Raw genomic sequence first — 20,664 nt, forward strand, 5'->3', positions numbered from 1 at the left:
CACTTGGGTAAACAAACAGCTGCAAGGCTTTCTATTATCTGCAAAGAATTCCAGCTCCTTGCCGTTTCACATGAAAGTCATTAAGAAGAAACAGAGCTCCACCCTAAAAGATTTCAGGTGATAAATTAGTTCTGTATGACTTACAATTCAGTTGCCTGAATTCCTATAACTCTCTCTCTTTCAGATCAAAAAATACAGTATTAACAAAGGTTCTGCGAGAATCTTGCTTTCAGTTTGAGGCAGCTGCCAATAGCACATCTGCTTTACCAGACTGCCTCCACCCACCCCATGGATGAGCTGTCTCAACAGAGTTTGTCAAAATTCCCCTCTGCCCCAGCTCCTTGAAAATGACAAGGTAATCTTTCTGCCAAAAGATCTGAAAAGAGTATGGTGTGTATATTTTAAACCAGTTGATAGGATCCTTTAATTATTTTTTAATACTTGAGGAGCTGCAACCTAAGTATCATGTGCTACAATGTCCAAACTGGCTATATCTTCAGTTAAAATACTAGTAAGACTCTAGATACAGGCCAGCAGCCCTAGGGCTCCCGAACCCACCTAGCACTAGAAAATGTAATATTTCAAAATAATAAGCTCAGAAAAGCTATTTATAAGTAATTATTGGAATGCACTAAATTAGATATTCAAAAATATAGGGAAGCATGAAATAAGGAACTGTAATGTCCAGTATATGAATATCAGTGGGAAACTACTTTGATACTTATATGCTACATTTCTATAGAATTAATTCTAGTTAAGTCAACAAAAATATTTAAGTTCTGTTAAACACTTTAAAACGTCTTTTAAGGAAGAGATTGGTAGATTAGGTTAATAACTGGAAATACAGTGTTCAAATGCAATATTGGTTCTAATGAGAGGGTCATGTACCATAAATAGCTCTGTTTGGGGTAAAGTTGTTTTACATATTAACCCTGTTCTGAAAGACACATTGGGTTCTGAAGATACTTATTTCTTTTAAATTATAGATCAGTGGTCTAGACAATAAGAGGACAACATAAATGCTTATTGCAGGCTTTTATGATTGCACAAGACAAAGCAAAATAAAACAAAATAAAACTGCAACCCATTCCCAGTCAATTACACAATGATCTGAAGAATTCATTTCTGTTCTTTTATCTGAACAAGCATTTTACCACTGAGAATCTCATTTGAAGAACTATTGTAAATTTGTACTGCATCTACTCATTTATGTAATGAATCCCCCCTTTTTTAAAATAATCTGTCTTAAATTATTAATGTAACTAGATAACATGAGTCATATAAGTAAGACTATTTTTGTTTAGTATACCAAATATATTTAAATGCTTGTGGGCTTCCTTTCTTTTTTCCTCCTTTTTTTTTTTCTTCATAAAATGAAAAACAAGGCTACATGGCATATGTTAGATCCTGTTCACAAACGATCCTGAAAGATTAAAAAAAAAAATTATGTGGAAATTCCACCTATTGTCCCCACATAATATATACATAAATGCACACATAACTTCCACACAGAGTAAACTATAGGGTATAGCACCATCTGGTGTGTACTACAATCAATACAGTACATTCTGATCAGTAGGAGATAGACCTCTAGGGAAGACAGAATTGCTTTTACTGGCATTTAAAGTTCAACAGATTACCAAATCAGAAAACCATCTCAGTGCTATATTCCAGAAGTACGCATATACTGCACATAGGATATAAATGTATTGCAATCTAAATTGTTAAGTAGTTCTCCCTTCCTTATATATGATTCAAGTATTGCTTTGTCTGTCAAGTTAAGCTAACAGAGATGAAATGACAGTGATTGAATTGTGTCTCAAGTAGAATGAAATGGGATGTTTTGCGGATGAAGTATACTAGTGAACACAAAGGTTTACAATTTATTTTGTGGTCTTTGTGTTGGCCTAATAATGCCTAATAAAGAATTAAAATAAAGTATGAGGAAAAGAGGTCACATTAAGCACTGTAAACTAGTCCTCCAGAATCTTATTCTTCCTTAGGGTAATTTTACAAACCCTTTTTAACTATTTTAATATTTGAAGTGAGGAACCCATACTTGATACCAAACTGTTTTCCTAATTAAGTAAAAATGCAACCCTCCAATTGTATTGTAAGAAAGCTGGAGCAATCTATAGTTACTTAGAAATAAAGGTCACTGAGCTCAGCTCTCAATATTCTAGATAAATGTGCTGAGAACATATGCTTTTACAGAAAAAAAGTTCTTGTCTTTAATAACAGGAGGCTTTAAACTTCATGGTCTGAACCAGTGTTCTTTAACCTCGTCAGCTTCTAGATGTGTAGATTTCAGGTCCCAGAATTCCTCAGCCAGAATGACTACTGCTGAGAATTCTAGGAAGAGAGCCGATTCAACAGGAAGTTGACAAGGTTTGGAAGTATTGCTCTAAACTAAGAGTAAGCATTGCTAAAATACTTACCTCTTAAATAAAGTTAATGGAAAGCTCCTTAATCAAAATATTTCTTGTAACAGAGAAAAATACCATCCAACTAATGTTTCATTAAGGACTTTTCTGACTAGAAAGGAAACTGGCAGTGGCAAAAGTCATATTAAAATCTGTCATTCACATGTGACATCTCCAAGTCACAAACTTCCCTGGATTCATTTTCTTTCCAGACAGAGATGCAATTAAGGAAAAGAGAACTGAAATAACTTCCATCAAGCAATGATGAGAGAGAGGAAATGACAAGAGATTGAAGTGATTCAGTCTCATCCATCACTAACCTACAACAGGTACAGAGATTTATGTGGGACATCATTCAATGTACAGCAACCTCCATTTATTACAAGATGTACTAACTTTCTGAACCAAAAGGGAGGACTGCACTATCGTACCAGAATTATAATAGCGATGATGGCAGCAAAAGTCATCTCCTATTCCTTTATCTATTTATTACATTTCTCATTAAAGATAATGCTGAAATATTTTCAGAAGAAAAGAGTAAAACAGAGTACAAAATAGAAGAAAAACTTGGTAAAACAGGAAGGAAGAGCCACTGAAAACAGAAATAGGTAGAATTAATGGCCGGGGGAGACCAACATAAAGAGGTAATCTGACACCTGACTTTTTGCTGCCTTGTCATGTATCCATACTTTCATGAAGACACCCAAACACTATATGCTAGTTTGTGCTAGCTTTGCTGATAAGGTAATTATTAGCTGGTCCTCTGAATAAATAAGAGATAGGACATACAGTAGTTCCCCATCATTCACAGATATGCCTAAGATACCATGTTATCAGTGAAAGAACTGATAATCAAGAGAGAACCTCAATACCACAGCCCCAAGCTCATTATTTTATGGTGGTGGACATGAGCTTTTAAAATAAACTTGTTTAAAAAATGATCACACTCCTACTGAATCCGGTTTTGTGGCATGGTACACCTGAGTGGGGAGGCCATTCCAGAGCAAAGGTGCCAGTGAGGAGGCCTACTTCTGCATCATTGCCAAGCAATTCTAGGTGCCAGGAGGCTGATGGGAGACATCATTCAAAGTAAACTGTTCCTGAATTAAAAGTAAACTATTCACCTCTAAAGTAAACTGCTCCTGAATTGACTATGGCTTTGCACACCTTGAACTGCAGACTGGCAGCCAACGCAGAGCTCATTACAGTAATCCAAAAGCATGAACTACTTTGGTCCTACTATCCCTGTCCAGGAACTGGTGCAGCTGACATTTCAACCTGTAGGCACACTTGGTCACAAAAAACAAGTTGACCTCCAATGGCAGTCAGGGATGTAGGAGCACCCCCAAATTTCAAACATGTTCTTTTGAAAGGAGTACAGCCCCTAAAGCCAGTAATTCCCTTAGTGCTCCATCTTTGAGGATTCAGCTTCAGCATATTGGTCGTCATCCAGCTTACCACTACCTTCAAGCACTGATTTAGGCTGTCTTCTGCTTCTCTTGATTCAGGTGTTACAAAGAAATATGGCTGGCTGACAATGGCTGCCTTGGTTTCTTTTTGTCATGATTCTTAATGGTTTTTCCTGGCCTCAGGAGCCCTTCTGGGGATAGAATATGAACTAGAAAAGCAATACAGGCAAAAATGTGACTGGGTTCTTGCACTGAGAAAATAAATCTTTATACTATGGACAACTCTTAGCAACCCAGCTAAGTACCATGCTCCCAAAATTCAGTGGCAAATCACCAATTTGCAATGATACAATTTGTGCTCCCCCCCCCGTCCAAATAAGTGCTATAGCTGCAGTAAGCCTTAAACAGGGTTAGCAGTGCTATTTTACCCTAGAATGATTCCCACTCCCAACTTCCACATGGCCCTCTCCAGTTACATAAACATGTCATTGATACCCTCCTGTGGTTTTTGGAGGCCAAGCAAACAAATCCTGGAAAAAGGTGTGGGCCCCTAACTGCAAAAAGATTGCCTGCTCAATTTACCAAATTCTCTTCCATCTTCTGTTACAAACAATATCCCACATAACAAAACACCAGAGGTTAGAATGAATTCTGGAGTTGACAACACCATACTGATAATTAATCAGTAGCCATTCTCATTTGAGAGTCTACTTAAAAGAGGAAGATAAACAACTATATACTATCTCAGTGCACATGGAATCAGTAAGACCGTTTTCTGAACCCATAGGAGCAACTATTCTTCCACATATCTAAATTTGAAATATAACTTTAAAAAAGCCTCCTTCATACTTGGTAGGATGAAAATACAGATGAGAAAGCTAACTCAGGATGAGAAACTTTATTAAAACATAAGAAAAACTATTGAATCATATCAAAGCCCTGTCTTCTCCAAGATTTTGTTCTCATAATGCCCAACAGTTAGCTAGGAGAAGTTGATGAGCTTCCAGAATTAGTTTGATTGACTGTATGGGACCTGTTTTATTGTCCAGAGTGATAAGGATAATGATATCACTTCTAAGATTATTCACATTCTGAATCAGCATGGCAAATATTTCTTTGACAACTGCTGAGGACAATGTAAGTGATTGACTTATCACACAATTCCATGCACGCTATAACAAGAGATGCCTCTCGGCGCCACCATCTATCTGAACAAAACTAAAGACAGTTGCCAGTTTTTTTTCTTTTTTTCTGAAATACTCAGCACAATTAGGCGGTCCAAATTGAAATCCCTCCATATCTTGCTGATGAAAGGCCTCTGGGCATCTACCAGTCAGAAAGAATTGCTGAGATGCTGGAAACAATTGCTGTACAATTAATATTTGCAACAAGTAAATGCTTCAATGATCAGCAGAAATGGAATTCCTAGCTATAATATCTAACAAATCAGTAGCTCAGCTCTTAGGGACATAAAGTAAGTGCAGGTAAGCATTTGGCCAAGTTGTAGCCTTGTGGTGCACAAATCAGAGAAATCACAATAAAACACAGAAGAGTAAAAAACAAGTAATTTTCACTGTGTTCCCACAGGAGACAGAAGAAATAGCATAGTGGAATAAGTTTTAATTCTCAAGTTCCAGAGTCTGGAAATGTTCATCCTCATTATACCAGATATAAGCAGGATTCTGAGCTCCATCGTTTTCATCAGGTGAGTGGCTCAGCTGATCTGTGTGATGGTTTCACTGTTATGCAATTTCAATGCATGGGAACATTACTAGCTGTCAAACAAAGCATAGTCCTCAACCCCAAGAAAGGGTTCACAGGATTTAATATGAGGTGTATCCAAAATGTAGCTTGATTGCAACAGCGTTTTATGATCAGTATTCATGATATTTGCAACTCCAAACTCTTGTCTTATAGGCAATTTTTCACAAAATCCAACTGTAAACAACTGCAAAAAAGTAATACTATACATTTTTTAAAATAAATGAACTAAAGAGACTGGGCTTATTAAGCTCCACAAATTTTAATGTTCACAGTTTTCTACTCTAATGGAAGCAAAGAAGTAGAGTCCAGGAACTCTTACCAGAAAGGTAGTTGTGAGTTTGTTGCAGCAAAAACAATCTTATAGTACCTTAAAAATTAACAAATGTATTATGGAATAAACTTTCACCTATTTATCACTGGCCCAGAGTTTTGAGAAATGTGTAGATGTACATCCCTGATCATGCATGTGAATTGTTGGAATGAGGGAAGAAATAGTAGGAAAGAGAAACAAAATACAGGAGATGAAGACAGTATCCATTATTCTTGGGGCTTAGTAATCAGGGCAAGGGTTGTATGCAGCCACAGCACTTCTAACTGCCACATTAACATACTTTTGCAGGGCACTAAACCTGTACATTAGGACTATCATTGCCAGTTGACCCCTAGATGGCAGCAAAAAGAACAGAAAACTCTTTTGCTGCCATGTGTGGGTCACCCGGATTTTTGTAGTCCAGATATGATAGTTTCTACTGTCAATATTAATAAACTCCAATTATTAAGTAGGTGCTGTTTACCTGTCTTCTTAAAGCTACAGGATTTGGCATGCAAAAATCCAATGTTGACTAAATAAAATCAAAGGGATATTAAAACCCCTAACTCTTTGCTTCCATCTGGTGATTATCTGAGAGTTCTAATCTTTGTCAAATTTAATTTATACAAACATCATCAAACAACTCTTCAAAGATCCCAACTCCTGGAAAATCAATAACTCTGTTGGATGCCTCTTGAAAATGCCCAGTTGTTTCCTATTCTGCAATTGTCAGTCTCTTCTGTGTTACTTTCTTTATTAAGAAACAAATGGAAGTAGCAGAAACCATCCTTTCTCCTGCTACCTATACTATTATAGGACAGGTCAACCCTTTTGGCTCTGACTTGGTTCCTTCAAAACCAGGTTTTGGTGTCCTTACAATTAATTATAATTCATAGCTATTAATAATTATACAGATATCTTCATGGCCCTGCCTCCTTTTGGAGGGGGGGGGAGTGTAGCTTCTGATAATGTAAAAGAGTATATAGGTAACCTTGAAGAAGGAATGCAGGAGCACTTACATAAGCATAAGGTTAGGCCTGAAAGAGAGGAGAGGGTGAGAAAGACACTCAAGATTGCCCCATCTTGATTCTCTTTCGTATAAGAGGGGGAGAAAGAAACTCTGTCAGGCTTTCAAGATTCTATTATACCCTATAACAGTAAAGTTCCAATGTTTCTTGTGGTGTTTGTTTCCTGATCTGGGCTACCCTGAAGGGTGGACAGCAAGTACATGTACCTACACACATGAACAGACATGTCATGGGCACATATGTATCTGGGGTGGAATTTTCAGGATTAGTTTCAGCTACTGTTAGCATCCATAAATTGATATGGTAGGAAAGCTGGGCATTGCACAGGATCTCAAAACCCTTGAAAAAGGCAGGCTAGAAAACAATATTTTTCAACCACTATTTAGGTAGAAATAAATGTTATGCTAATACAACATTCAGAGTGTGAGCACACACACGTACACAAACATATGCAAAGTTCCTGTGGCTAAGCATCTAGTTTTGTTTTTCTTTTTCCTTTTATGAAGATGGACCTGGAGAAAATTCAAATGAAAGTAAAGGACAATTGATCCTTCCCGTAAAACAGAACAGAGACTTATTGATGTTCTCTAGCATGTCAATAAGCACCAAGGTTAAAAGGGACACAAGATATATAGGTCATTCTTGATTAAAAGCAGGGATTATTTCACAACACTGGAAATTAAATCATCATCATAATCCTCATTATAAATACAATTTTATTGCCCTCAGATTGGAATAAAAGCACAATTTTCTATAAAGTAGCATAAACCTCTTATTAGTTTCTGGCATTCTAGAAAATCTGCACAATTTTACATTTTTTATTTGGATTCATGGACTACTCTTTTCCTAAGTTAGATGTTATTATATTATAATATAATTATATATTTTATATTTAAATAGTTATAACTATTTAAACATAAATATATTTAAATATAAATATATATAATATTATATATTAACATAATAAATTATATAATTTGCATTGCTCAATTGAACCTTCATTTGAACCAGTGAATCTTGTCAGGAATAGGATAATCTTTGAGACCTTTTAAATGGTATATGAGTATATTTATATTCCAATCTAATTAATCCAGGTTACAGCAGTTTTTCCAATTTTCTAGTTGTTTTGTGAGTATATCATTCTGGAACAATCTGGGAGGGAATTGCTTACTGAATTAGAAATTTACCTTACCTGGAAGTAAATAGTATTGAACTAAGAGTCAAGTAAACTTGCTCAGCATTGCACTCAGGTAGGATTTGAGACAGAAGACATCAACTAAATGAATATATAACCTAAACAGAAAAAATGTTATATTTAAAGCTATATTTAAAACAAAAGTAGCCAAACTTTTGATAGCCACATTTTATTTCAGGTGGACCAGGCTTGCAATGGGCAGAATGATTACATTATATGGATAGTCCGATCTCACCAAAATGACCCAACCTTTGGCAGGTTTTGTTGGCATGGCTTCATTTATTAAGCATATTTAGAGGATTCTGTAATATTTGCATCTTATGACTCAGAACAGCAGGAATCTGTCCACTGCTTCTTGGCAATCTCCATGCCAAAGACTGGTGGCCTGATAAGTGGCCAGGGCACTGGAAGTTCCACAAAAGGGTTTTGGGAGGGGGGGTCTCAGCTGCCCACCTGATTTCAGTGTTGCAATCCACAATCTTTAACTGTATAGCTTTGAGGATTCTATAAAGATGTGAAGTTTGCCTTGCAAATAAGGAATATCATAGTTTGTTTACCACTATGTTCAAGTAGATGATTTCTAAACTTCATAGTTATGAAGTCACTAGATATTTGAACTGGACTGCAAACAGATTTGGGTCAGTGTGGGGAATGAAGAGAAAGCAACCAATCCTTTTAAGGTAATACTCATAGATTTTAATAACTTGGTATCTCAGTGTTCTTGGTTGTTGTTGTTTTTTCCTCTCATAAGAAAAAGCTACAGTGAATGTAGCTTCACAAGCATTCTCCTATTATTAGATAGGAATTTTCCCTACATCAGGGCAACATCTTCCTGCTCCAGCAACTCTATCTGTAGTATTGTGTCTGCATATGTGTGTGGATCATAATTACTTGTTACATAACAATTTTCATCCCACCTTTCCTATGTTAGCAAGTGAATCCTTCCTTTTTTCATGTTTTAATCAAGGAACTTCAACAGCAATCATGTAACACCTCATGTGCCTACAGGCTTCTTTCAATTTATTCTAGGTTTACATTCCCCCAAAACCTTGCACAAAACAAATTTGTATAAAGTGATGCACTGAACCAGTGGGAAAAAAGGGCTTGCAGGGTTTGGTGTCGAATTTTGTAACCCCAATGCATTGACAAATGTGCTAATACATTTTTTAAAACCTTATTCTTAAGTACTACATTGCTCAAACATATTTTCTTCCTTGCCTCATGTTCTGCATACAGTGAAAGCATTTTCTCCATCTTTTTCTATAGCTGAATTTCTAATTTCTAGTAGCAGATAAAGAGGTAAAATGCATCACAGCACTAAAAAGTTTATTGGCACTGTTTGTTATGTTGCACACAGTAGATTCGTCCAGGTTAAAAACACATTCTAGGGCTGGGGATCCTTCATCAGTTTTGGTGCAACATAACATATCCAAATTTGTTTCTAGAGTTTGAGGGGTCTTTTTCCTTTTCCTTTTTGGTAAACGGTTTGCAGAAGATGTCAATGGCCATTTTGACCCTATAGTAAATGTAGTAACTATTGCAGGTATAGAAGTAAGTGAGAGAAAGGACACACAACCAGAACAACTGCACAACACGATGATAAATGCATGAGTGAGGGGCTTTGGTGGGAAAATATTTGAGTGGTTTTGATGGGAAAAGTCTTGGCATGTTTCCAGATCTTTGGTGCAAAGTAACTACACTGGCACAAATCCCAGATAGTGAATTTTTCATCATAAAGTGAATCCTTGGACAAAAATGATTACTCTCTTAATAGCAAATTCACATAATAGTGAATTCCCATAAGTGAGGGAAACCTCTATTTCCAGTTATTCACATTGTCTCTTTCTTGAGTTTACCTTTTTAATTACCTTCAAGAAGTAAATATTTCAGTTTCCCAATCTTGCCACAGTGAAGAAATATCTTCATTCTTCCCATCTCATAAAGACTTTGGCTAGTTCTCTAATAAATAAAATGCGGCTGCAGGGAAACAACACTGCTCAGCATCTATTTTAAATGTGTTATAAACCAAACTAGCACAGGATAAGCCATTTGATTTACTATAGAATAAAAGAGTAAAACAAGAAGACCAGAAAGAAGAAACTATTTCTTAGGAGGCAGTTCAGTATTTCTTTTTTTACCTTCAGGTCAGTAAAAAAAATAGAAAGAGGGAGAAGAAAAAGTCAGTATCTTGCTTCAGGTCCAAAATAACCTATGACATGTCACACCAATTTCTTGAGTTTGTATCATGTACCTCAAAGGCGAGAGCTAAAGACACAAAAGCAGAAACTCGATCTGAGATAGCCACAATTGCAAACTTTGAAAAGGGAGCCAAAATTTCAACCGGTTTGACAACTAACCTAGTTTGCTATAGGTTGAGGAGGAAATTCTGGGAAATGCTGCAACATAGAATAGGTACAGCATAGGTACAGCTGTATTGCAAACAATATCTAGAAAGGTAATTGCAATTTAACTTATGCATCGGGCAACGTGATGGTATTCATCTGAAAATCATGAAAGACTAGATAAGCACTTCTGCAACTCCTATACCTTTGCCCATCCTCAAACCTATTCTGGAGTCACCTCCAAATCTGCAGACAATTTTCAGTGCTTTTAAGAGAAGACAACCTTTTATGATCTTGGTTTTAGATAGTGTTTATCCCTGGGTTTATAAATTCAGCTCGCTCTCTCTCTCTCTGACACTTCTCTGTGTGGAAACCCCTAGCTGGTAGCAGGTGCTAGACCTTGGGGCACATCTGAACAGACTGCCATTCATATCTCAGACTTGGTGTAACTTGTTCAACTGACAGCAGGAGATGAATACATCAGGCAACTTCTACCATCAGTAAAGCGCGGGGGTGTCTTAGCTTCATGAATGTACATAAAAGTTTTATATGAGGAAATAGAGAGTGCTGAGAAGGGTGTGAGAATAGCGAAGTATATACATTAAGCATAGGGTGGCACTGAACTTAGTTGTATCTGGGTAGAATCAGGAACTCTCCCTTCATTTTCTTTTCAAATGGGAGGGCTAATATTTTTTTGAATATTCTTGAGTAATGCACGCTTTGAGCTTCCAAAGAGTGATCTCAAAAGTCAGATTTTTAAAATCCCTAAAATAATCCCTAAAATGATTAAGCAATCTTATTCAGTTACCTGTGAAGTCCAAAATAATATTTTATTGGAATATTGTTTTCTTTAACTTGCCGGGCCTCTTTTGCACAAGGGTTGAGAACGTTTGCATGCATGTGGACTGTGAGAGATCGTTTCCTAGCTTGCAATCAAATTTTTCTTGATTTTTACTACAAATGTGCCTGTCTGAAAAGGAAAAGCCTCTTAGTAAATTACCAAAAATAAAAAGCATTTTCAAATTTGTTCAAATTCATTTGGTATTAGATGGGGCCGGAGCAAACCTTTGCATATAGGTCTGGCAAATATTTGGACAAATAAAAGTGAGCTGAATGGAAAGCTTGTTGAAAAACTGAGGATTTTCTTTCAACAATGGAACTGAAAATAAAAGCAGGAAAGAACCTATTTCAGCTCTTTTTCTTTTCTTCTTAGTATGATAGCTTCTTTCTTCATGTGCTTTGCCTGTCTTGACTAACTACAGTTCTCGTCTCTCTGTGGAGGAGATAATCAGGTTCCAAATGTTTGTATGACTCAGCAGGAGATAGAAAGAGGGTAGAAGGAAACTTGGGGCTCTGACTGTAGAAGCACCAAAATTTCTGCAGGGTGTTTAAGTATTGAATGATTGGCAGCAATGTGCACTGTGGTAGGAGGAGTCTTTTGCCAAGCAAGCAACGTAACAATTTCTCTGGCTGCCTTCCACTTGGACAGAAAATCTAAAGGTAACTGGATACATATTGTAATAGACATAAGCAAGCTCACTTCATGGTAACTTAGAAATTCTATTATCTTCAGGGGGGCCAACTGTAATAAAAAAGGAGCAGAGCGATATGTGTAATATAAACCAGTTGTCACAGAAATGGCTGTATATTGCTCTGAATATTTTTCTGTAAATCTCTAATGGATTTATTCCACTTGGCTGGTTCACTTCAAAGGTAGAACAGCATGCATAACATTTCCAACAGATTGTTTTTATGCTAAAAAGCATAAAATAAAGCATGCATATTTCTTTGATTTGCAAAATTTTCAGAATTTTGCTTCCGATTTTCATTTTCATTTGACAATGATTGAACTGAAGATGAGTCTTATGCCTAGAAAAGAAAATCTTGTAACTTTCAGATTGACAACGTGTACTCCCATGTTTCCACACTATTGCTCATGTTGGCAAGGACTGATGGAATTTGGAGTTCAACAACATTGAACTCCATGCATACTACCCTTCTTTGCATTATGCAGTTACATAGCTATTTAAGTAAATGTAGTTACATCAACAGATAAATCTGGCTTAAGAAGAAGTATGAACTTTATTAGTCTGTTTCAATTTATGAGTACATGTAGCCTCTAAAATCCTTTCTTTTTCCTTTGCTTTTGCTACCCCTAGAGAATTTTCTGAGTTGATAGCTCTATGGTCTTAACTACTACACTCCCCCATACACACACAAAGATGTTAAGTGTGGGGCTTATCCTCAGAAAGTTGCCTATCCTTGGTCTAAGACCATAGTCTTCAACCTTTTTTGTATCAGCAACCAGTTTTTTATTCTTTTTATGTATGCAGTAAGTTTGCTGCCACCTAGATAAACTGTGACCTCTTATACACTTTTTAAAAATTGTTTTTAAAAATTATAGCTGGATAAGCATGGCTATAATTTTCTTTATATTTGTAGCACCCATCCAAAATCGAAGAATACCCACCAGTCGGCAATATCATTTAAGTTGGACACCATTAGTCCAGAATTTAAATCTCACACAAAGATACCTAGGTATCACTAGTAAATATACACAAAGCATCTTTATTGGAGAATAGTTGATTAGATTATTCAAGATAATGCATTGACAGAGGAGCAAATGGGGTTCAGAACAGGATGATCAATGTTTGATCATTGCATTTTGTTCCATCATCTGGTAGAAAAGTGATGTCCATAATCCCAGACTATTTAAGGAGAGCCTCCTTCTCTAAAAGCAAGCACTTGATCTTCTCATGCACGTTTCCATTTATCACATAAAGCCCTCAGGTTTTATCCTTATGGCTGTACTTATGTTGCAGGTTGGGTGAAAGCTCAGAACAAGAATGGCAAAAGGACTTATGTAGGCTGAAATTTCTTGTGCAAATGTATCATGTCAACCCATCCACTTCAAGGCCTCTTCATGTAATTCCTAAAACAAGCTATGAGAACATCTTTAGTATTTTTATTCCTGGAGTTATGCTGCTGTTTGGCTTTAAAAATAATATTCTGGCTGAGTGGGGTTGTATTAAAAATACCATAGGGAAGCCTCTTTTGCACATTTCATAAATAAATGAAAATTTCACATGTGAGTGAGGTGCAGCCAGAGTACTTGGGTAATTTATATAACCATCACTTCATCATTAGTTGTTTTGGGATTTATTAATGAGAAAAGCTGAATATAACTCTAAGAAATGGCTAAATAAATAAATAAATACAGTGAAATAACTAGTATATGAGAACCGATGAATCAAATACAAGTTAAAATATTTTAGGATAGAAGTTAAATATTAAAATGCAAAGTAGCATTAAACCAACACAATACACCTGAACCCTGTTCAAATAAATGATAATATCAGCAAGGAAGATATGAAAGTCCTTGATCAGATGTTTCCAGCAGGTAAACTTGTTAGCCTTTTTATAACAAAAACAACAGCCTTGTGGCATTTTAAAGATGAACCAAATTATAACTGTATAAAGTTTTATAGATCAGAGTCTTCTTCATCAGATACATGAAGCATCATCTGTGAATCATTTATATATATATTATTATATTATATTATACTGTACTGTACTGTACTATACTATACTATTTAGTTTAGGCATCCCTGGTTAAATTGTATGTTTCACTGAATCTCTAAGTAACCGAAGCTGACATAACCTTTTCATGATATGAAGTGAAAGATGACATATTGTACGCTGTCCAGAGTCACCTTGTGTGAGATGGGCGGCTATATAAATATGATAAATAAATAAATAAATATTTCTGCAAATGCAGTTATTTATGTGAAGTTATTTATGTGGAGTTGTCTACCTCTTTTGTCAGGAATAACAGCTTTCAAATATGTCTTATAGCCAACTAAGAGTCTTTCTATATTTGCTTTGAGAAATTTTCCCACTTTTCTTTGGAGAACTCTTCTAGCTCAAAAATATTGTTAGGATATCTTGCACATGATGTATGTCTGAGATTCCCCCCACAGATTTTGCATAATTCCAAAATCTTTATATTTCTTTCCTGTACTTGCTTTATAGAGGTGATCAAGGTATTTCCCCTGCCAGGTAAGTATGCTGGTCTTTGACCGTAATAAAGATTTGATTTGATTTATATGGTATATTTGATTTAGGTATATTTGGCATTATTGTCTAGGTGAAATATCTGTAAGTTCCTGCAACATACATCAGATGATCTGCATACTTACAAATACAGGTTGGATATTTTTATATTTGTGGTTCAAAAATGGAATTGTAACAATCTCTATAAATTCAATATTGCTATTTTGACATTACAGAAAAGCCATGAAATACTGAATTTTTAATTGTCTGGTATTATTTTTTCTTATTTTAGTGGAGGGATTTTCTTTTCTATTTGTATTGTTTAGTTGTTTCAAGTATATAATTACTTTTTTTAATAGCTTAAAATGAAATGCACAAGTTTTGTTCTTAATTGTATAGGTCAGAAATTGTACCTTATTTGTACACTCTTGTGAAAGAAAGGGGGGAACAATCAAAATATTCTCTTCACATCTATTTATTCATATCTTTCTTAAAGAGAATTAACACTTTTTTGTTGTGGCAATGGGTCAATCCTGGGAATTTCAGGACTGGCATGTGCCATTGAGGAAGAAGTGTCATGATGACCCCTGTGAGGATCAGAAATCAACATCTTCCTCATGTGACTCTTTATAACTCTCCTTACAAGGCTTCCACCTCCAAAAATTGTTGCTGGGACAAGAGAGAGGGAGAGGGAGAGGGAGAGAGAATAAACTCACATGCACATGGATATTCTAAGCCAGCAGATGACACAGCCAGAGAGGAGGGACAGACCAACTTTTATCTATTTATTCAATTTATATGACCACCCACTTGCTACCAGGGATTAAAATATCACGATAAAAAAGAAAAATAGTAAGACACACTGCACCAGAGATAGACATAAACAAGGGTTACACAGGCTCCTGGCTACTGCCTGAGTGAAGAACCAGCCCTTCAAGGCTTTGTTAAAGGCCAACAGATATGATGGGCCTATTTCAGTCTCTTTGCCAGGATCCATAGCTATGTTCTTCTTCATGCCGTATTATAAAGCACACCTATTAAGTGCATAGAGCAAGTAGATGAATTTATGTACCTTTGTAGGTTTACTAAAGATGAGAAAATGTATGGAGAAATTTTGAAATCTGCAGAAGATGGTAGAAATGTGTTGGGTATTATGTGGTTGCTTGTAAGGAATGAACGTTTATCAAAATAAGCAAAAACAGCTGCATGAGCATGCTTCTACCCACTTTGTTATGTGGAAGTGAGAGATGCGTGAGGAAGATCATAGAAGATGAATACATTGGGAATGGGAAGTATGTGCGATAAGAGAGATAAGATCAAGTGTTAATAGTTTCTTAATGAACATGGACTGAATACAAAATGTGACCAGTACAAAAGTAGTACATTGGTTTGGTCATAGAAAGAATGTTTAATTGCAAAAATTCATATGGAAGAATCAATGGGCCGAGAGAGAAGACTGAAAAAGTTGTAGTCGGATGGAGTTGCTGAGATTATCAGAAAGAGGTGAGGAGTTTAAAGGAAAAAAAATTAATATACAAAGTGGCATATGATCTGATGGAAAAACAAGGATGGTTTGCAAGGATGAAAAGATATGGAATGGTCTGGGGAATGTGGTCGATGTAAAGATTAACTGCCTTGTTTCTGTTTCTTATCTCATGTTGTTGTTGTTGTTGTTTAGTCGTTAAGTCGTGTCCGACTCTTCGTGACCCCATGAACCATATTGCGCCAGGCCTTCCTGTCCTTCACTGCCTCCCTGAGCTTGCTCAGTTTCATGCTCATTGCTTCAGTGATGCTATCTAACCATCTCATCCTCTGCCGTCCTCTTCTCCTTTTGCCTTCAATCTTTCCCAGCATCAGGGTCTTCTCCAAAGAGATCTCTCTTCGCATTAGGTGGCCAAAATATCTGAGCTTGAGCTTCATTATCGATCCTTCCAATGAGCAATCAGGGTTGATTTCCTTTAAGATTGACTGGTTTGACCTCCTAGCAGTCCAGGGAACTCTTAAGAGTCTTCTCCAGCACCACAGTTCAAAGGCATCAATTCTTCGGCGCTCGGCCGTTTTTATGGTCCAGCTCTCACAGCCATACATTACTACTGGAAAAACCATAGCTTTGACTATGCGGATCTTTGTCGGCATGGTGACGTCTCTGCTTTTTAATATGCTATCTAGGCTTGCCATAGCTTTCCTCCCAAGGAGCAAGCGTCTTTTAATTTCATGGCTGCAGTCTCCGTCTGCGGTGATCTTGTCATAAGATGATTCTTATCTCATACCTTTGGCTTATTTCTTTTTATTACTCCTTTTCTGTGCTTTGTTTAGTGTTACTTGCCCCAAAAGGAAATAGTTTGATGGGGATGGTTGGATGGATGCACGTTGGTGTAGCAGCATCTAGCCAACTTTGGCTGAACTTGGAAGCTAAGCAGGGATAACTCTGCTTGATAGCTGGTTCTACCAGGAAACCATGGGGCTGTAAGCTAGACTTAGAAGTTACAAACAAACAAAAATACCATCCTGGAAGAAGGTAATGGGAAGCACTTCTGCAATACTGCCAAAAGCCTTGCATGGATACCTCCATCTAATCGCCAGGAATAAAGTTTGGTTCAAAGAGGATTTTTTAAAAAATTTTTAAATACAAAAGAAGGGAAGAAGAGAGAACAAAAATGACTGACTATATATTAAAAGAAAAATACATATGTAAAAACTTTCTGATGGAAAGTTCCTCTTCCATTTGTGTCCCCAGCCACTAACCGCAGTTTGAAGGTTTGTACAGTGAATATTAGTAATTCTTGTTCTGTTGTTAAATATTTCTATTTAAGTCCTAAAAACCATATTCCAGATATCTCAATTTGCCTTGCTACGTGGTATGTTGTATATAAGGGAGCCATCAAAGAGGAATTTTATGTTTAGCATCTTTTTCTTTAGAAAATTTTAATATGTAATTCTAATGTAAATTATGAAAACCTCTAAATAACTTATCTTTTTAGAATTGGACTGGCACTCGGGCATAGTGGAATCACATTGACTAGCAATTCTGAAAGAGAGGCAGTTGCATTAACTATTTTTCTTAGAGGGTCCAAAAGAAAGAGTTCCTCTCTGTCCTTACTTACTTAAAAGATAAAGATATGTTACTTACTTAACCTCACTGAAGCTATTTGGTTCCCTGGATCTGGTGTGAAACCTGTGGTCCTCCACATCTTGTGGAACTATAGTTCCAAGATCCCTCACTATTGGCCATACTTGTTGGGGCTACTTCAAGATGCAGCTCAGTAACATCTGGAAGGCCACAGGTTAGATGCAAACGCATGCATCATATACATTACTAATACACACTTGCCTCTCTTAATTCATGTCTTTAGTCTATGTTTATATTCACTAGTATATAGTTTACCACATAATATAAACAGTTGTGAAGTAAAACTTAAATAATTTAGCAGTTAAATGATATTAATATGCAGTGTGTACTCACCATAGTATAATTTCTCACAATAGATACCATGTGATCAGTTTGGATTTAATTATACATTACTGTACATCTTAATATTTTGAAGTTCAAGAGCAACTGAGGTATTGCTCAGTGGATGAGGAAGAGATAACATTTTGTTGCAGAGTGGCATTTATTCAACCACATTTTCTCTCTTAAACAATTATTGCTATAATAAAACTTCATAAATAGGAAATTATGTACTGTTTGGAAAAAATGTAGGACGACAAATAGTAAAAGATTAACCATCCCACAATTCATTTTCTTGCTTCATATTGCCCTCATTCACTGCTGCTTTAGAACAGAACAACTTATCATCAAGCTTTTATTACACATTATTTCTATGCATCTTCTTGTTAGACAATTTGGAACCACCTGCATACAGCCAAAACTTATTTTAATAACTACTATAGTTTTCATAATAACAAACTATTGCTCAATTTCAGAATTATCTTGCACTTTGAAAGCTCTAGCAGAATACAAAGCATCCTTATATGCTACTCTTCCTAAACGATCCAAATGGTAGTATTGCAGTTGTAAATTAGTTTAACATTTATAAAACACTTTGCAATGTCTAAGACAATTGGCTCCTGCCCAGAATTTATGATCTAAACATTGACAGAATGCTTTGCAAAATAAAAATTTTGCAGAGTTACTCATGTAACTGTGGAAATCAAACTTCCTTACTTATAAAAGAATTTTTCTTGTGATGGTATTAGATTTCTATACCAATCAATTTTGAGTATTTTACTACAAAGTCCTAAGCAGATTTGTAGCCAAGTTGATACTGGCGCTGTCCTTGTAAATGTTTTATACTTACCCTTAAAAAAGAGTTAAGCTGGCAACAGGTCTGGACCCAAACATTTCATTTGTACCCAACTTGTATACCATAATCACAATCTACAGTTGACCTGAAATATACATCTTAGTAATAGCAAATGTCCCTCTCCATTAATCTGTGATCTTTATATATATAGATCTAAACAAAGCTGAACAACTTAGGAACATTAAATATAAAATCAATATATAGAAAAGTTTAGAACGGCAAGTTACTGCCTATGACATATTCTGACAAACTTCTGTTTAAGTCTAGTTACTTGATGGTCACTTTTCTTTCTAATAACAGAGCACGCATCCATGTTATTAATAAACAACTCACCTCATCCATTCTACAAGGATAACATTTAGTAATGTTGTCTCTTTAGGGAGACTTGGCAGAGTATTGTACCAAATTAAAATAGGGCAATGATGTCAATTGCCAGAATCATAAAACTTGTCATTAAAACATGAATGTCAATATTACATTTTTTGAGAGTTTTGTGTCTGTAAATGTTGGAGTAAATTGTTGAATCTGTGAAATGCCTTTCATTTTTATCATCTTTCAGGTCAGGACATAAACATGGACTTTTTAGGAATATCTGAATCTGTAGGAAAATACAATGGATCTACCCCACTGTTTTTTTTAAAAATTTCATTTGGATGACCTGTTTAATGTTTTTAAACCACAGCTTATTTTCAATGAACTCTATCCATGCTCATTATATTGGAAAGAAAATGAACAACAGAGGCCCTTTGGAAAGACCATCAGAAAACAAGCAACAAATGGAGGTCCACTTGGGGGGTCAAGATCCTGCAGCAGACACTCTAGTAATCTCTTAATTGGACTATTATAAACCAGTATTCATGGGACTGTCTTAGAGAATATGTATGGAACTTATCATACAATGTACTTTTCCAACTCCCTCCTAATTCTTAAACAACTTTCCAGCCCGTAGATCCATTTCAGAAAGTTTTCTAATGTGCCTTACAGCATTATTAAATGTGTTATACTTTTTATCCTATAATGTCAAACTGGGATTTCTAATGCTTCAGTATGAACCTGACTATCATCTCTGATGCTCTTCTACCTTCTGAGATTAGCCAAAGAAAACTGGGAAAAGGACCTATTGTGTTGTAGTATCCTAACTGTGGGCAAAATATCCAGAGAGCCATGGCTAATATCAATAGTTTTTTATTTCTCTAGCTACCACTCTTCTACCTCCTAATGCTTATTCTGGTAATGTGTTAATTCCATTATATGTTTGTTAGGGAGTTAAAACCCTGAAAGGCTTTAAATGCAGCTAGTATGGAAGATATGTTTGAAAAAGCCAACCCTATAGAGATATTCCTACACTCCAGTGAACGCTACTAGCCTCTTCAGATACCCAACTGTTGATGTTTTACAAAGATATGGATAGAGAGAGTGGCCTCTACCAATCTTCTTTGCTTTTCATATATGGCAATAGTTCAAACCTTATTTCCCAATACATAGTTTGAATGGAAATATCCTTTTCTCAGAAAGTTTTCCTTCCTTTGAACTATCTTCTTCCACCACAACAGATGCCAAAACTGAACTATCATCATCATCAATCATAATTTTATATTATTTCTATCCTACCTTTCCATCCACAAGGCTCTCAAAGTGATATGTCAATAACCAGCAAGGTCTACTGTTTGCTAGTGTGTAGTTTGCCCATTTGTGGAATATGAACATACACAACTCACCAGCAGTAAAAAGAGGCGAGGTGGAGAGTATCTAAAGAAAAAAAGACCACAGGTATAAACTCCAAAGACTAACATTCAGATTTCTCCTTCCCCAAAATACAAGAAACACATGACTACA

This window comes from Python bivittatus, unplaced genomic scaffold, assembly GCF_059951505.1.
Source record: "Python bivittatus isolate LINGU-HERP-01145 unplaced genomic scaffold, Pbiv_v1 ctg000700_np1212, whole genome shotgun sequence".
NCBI classification, from domain to species: domain Eukaryota; kingdom Metazoa; phylum Chordata; class Lepidosauria; order Squamata; family Pythonidae; genus Python; species Python bivittatus.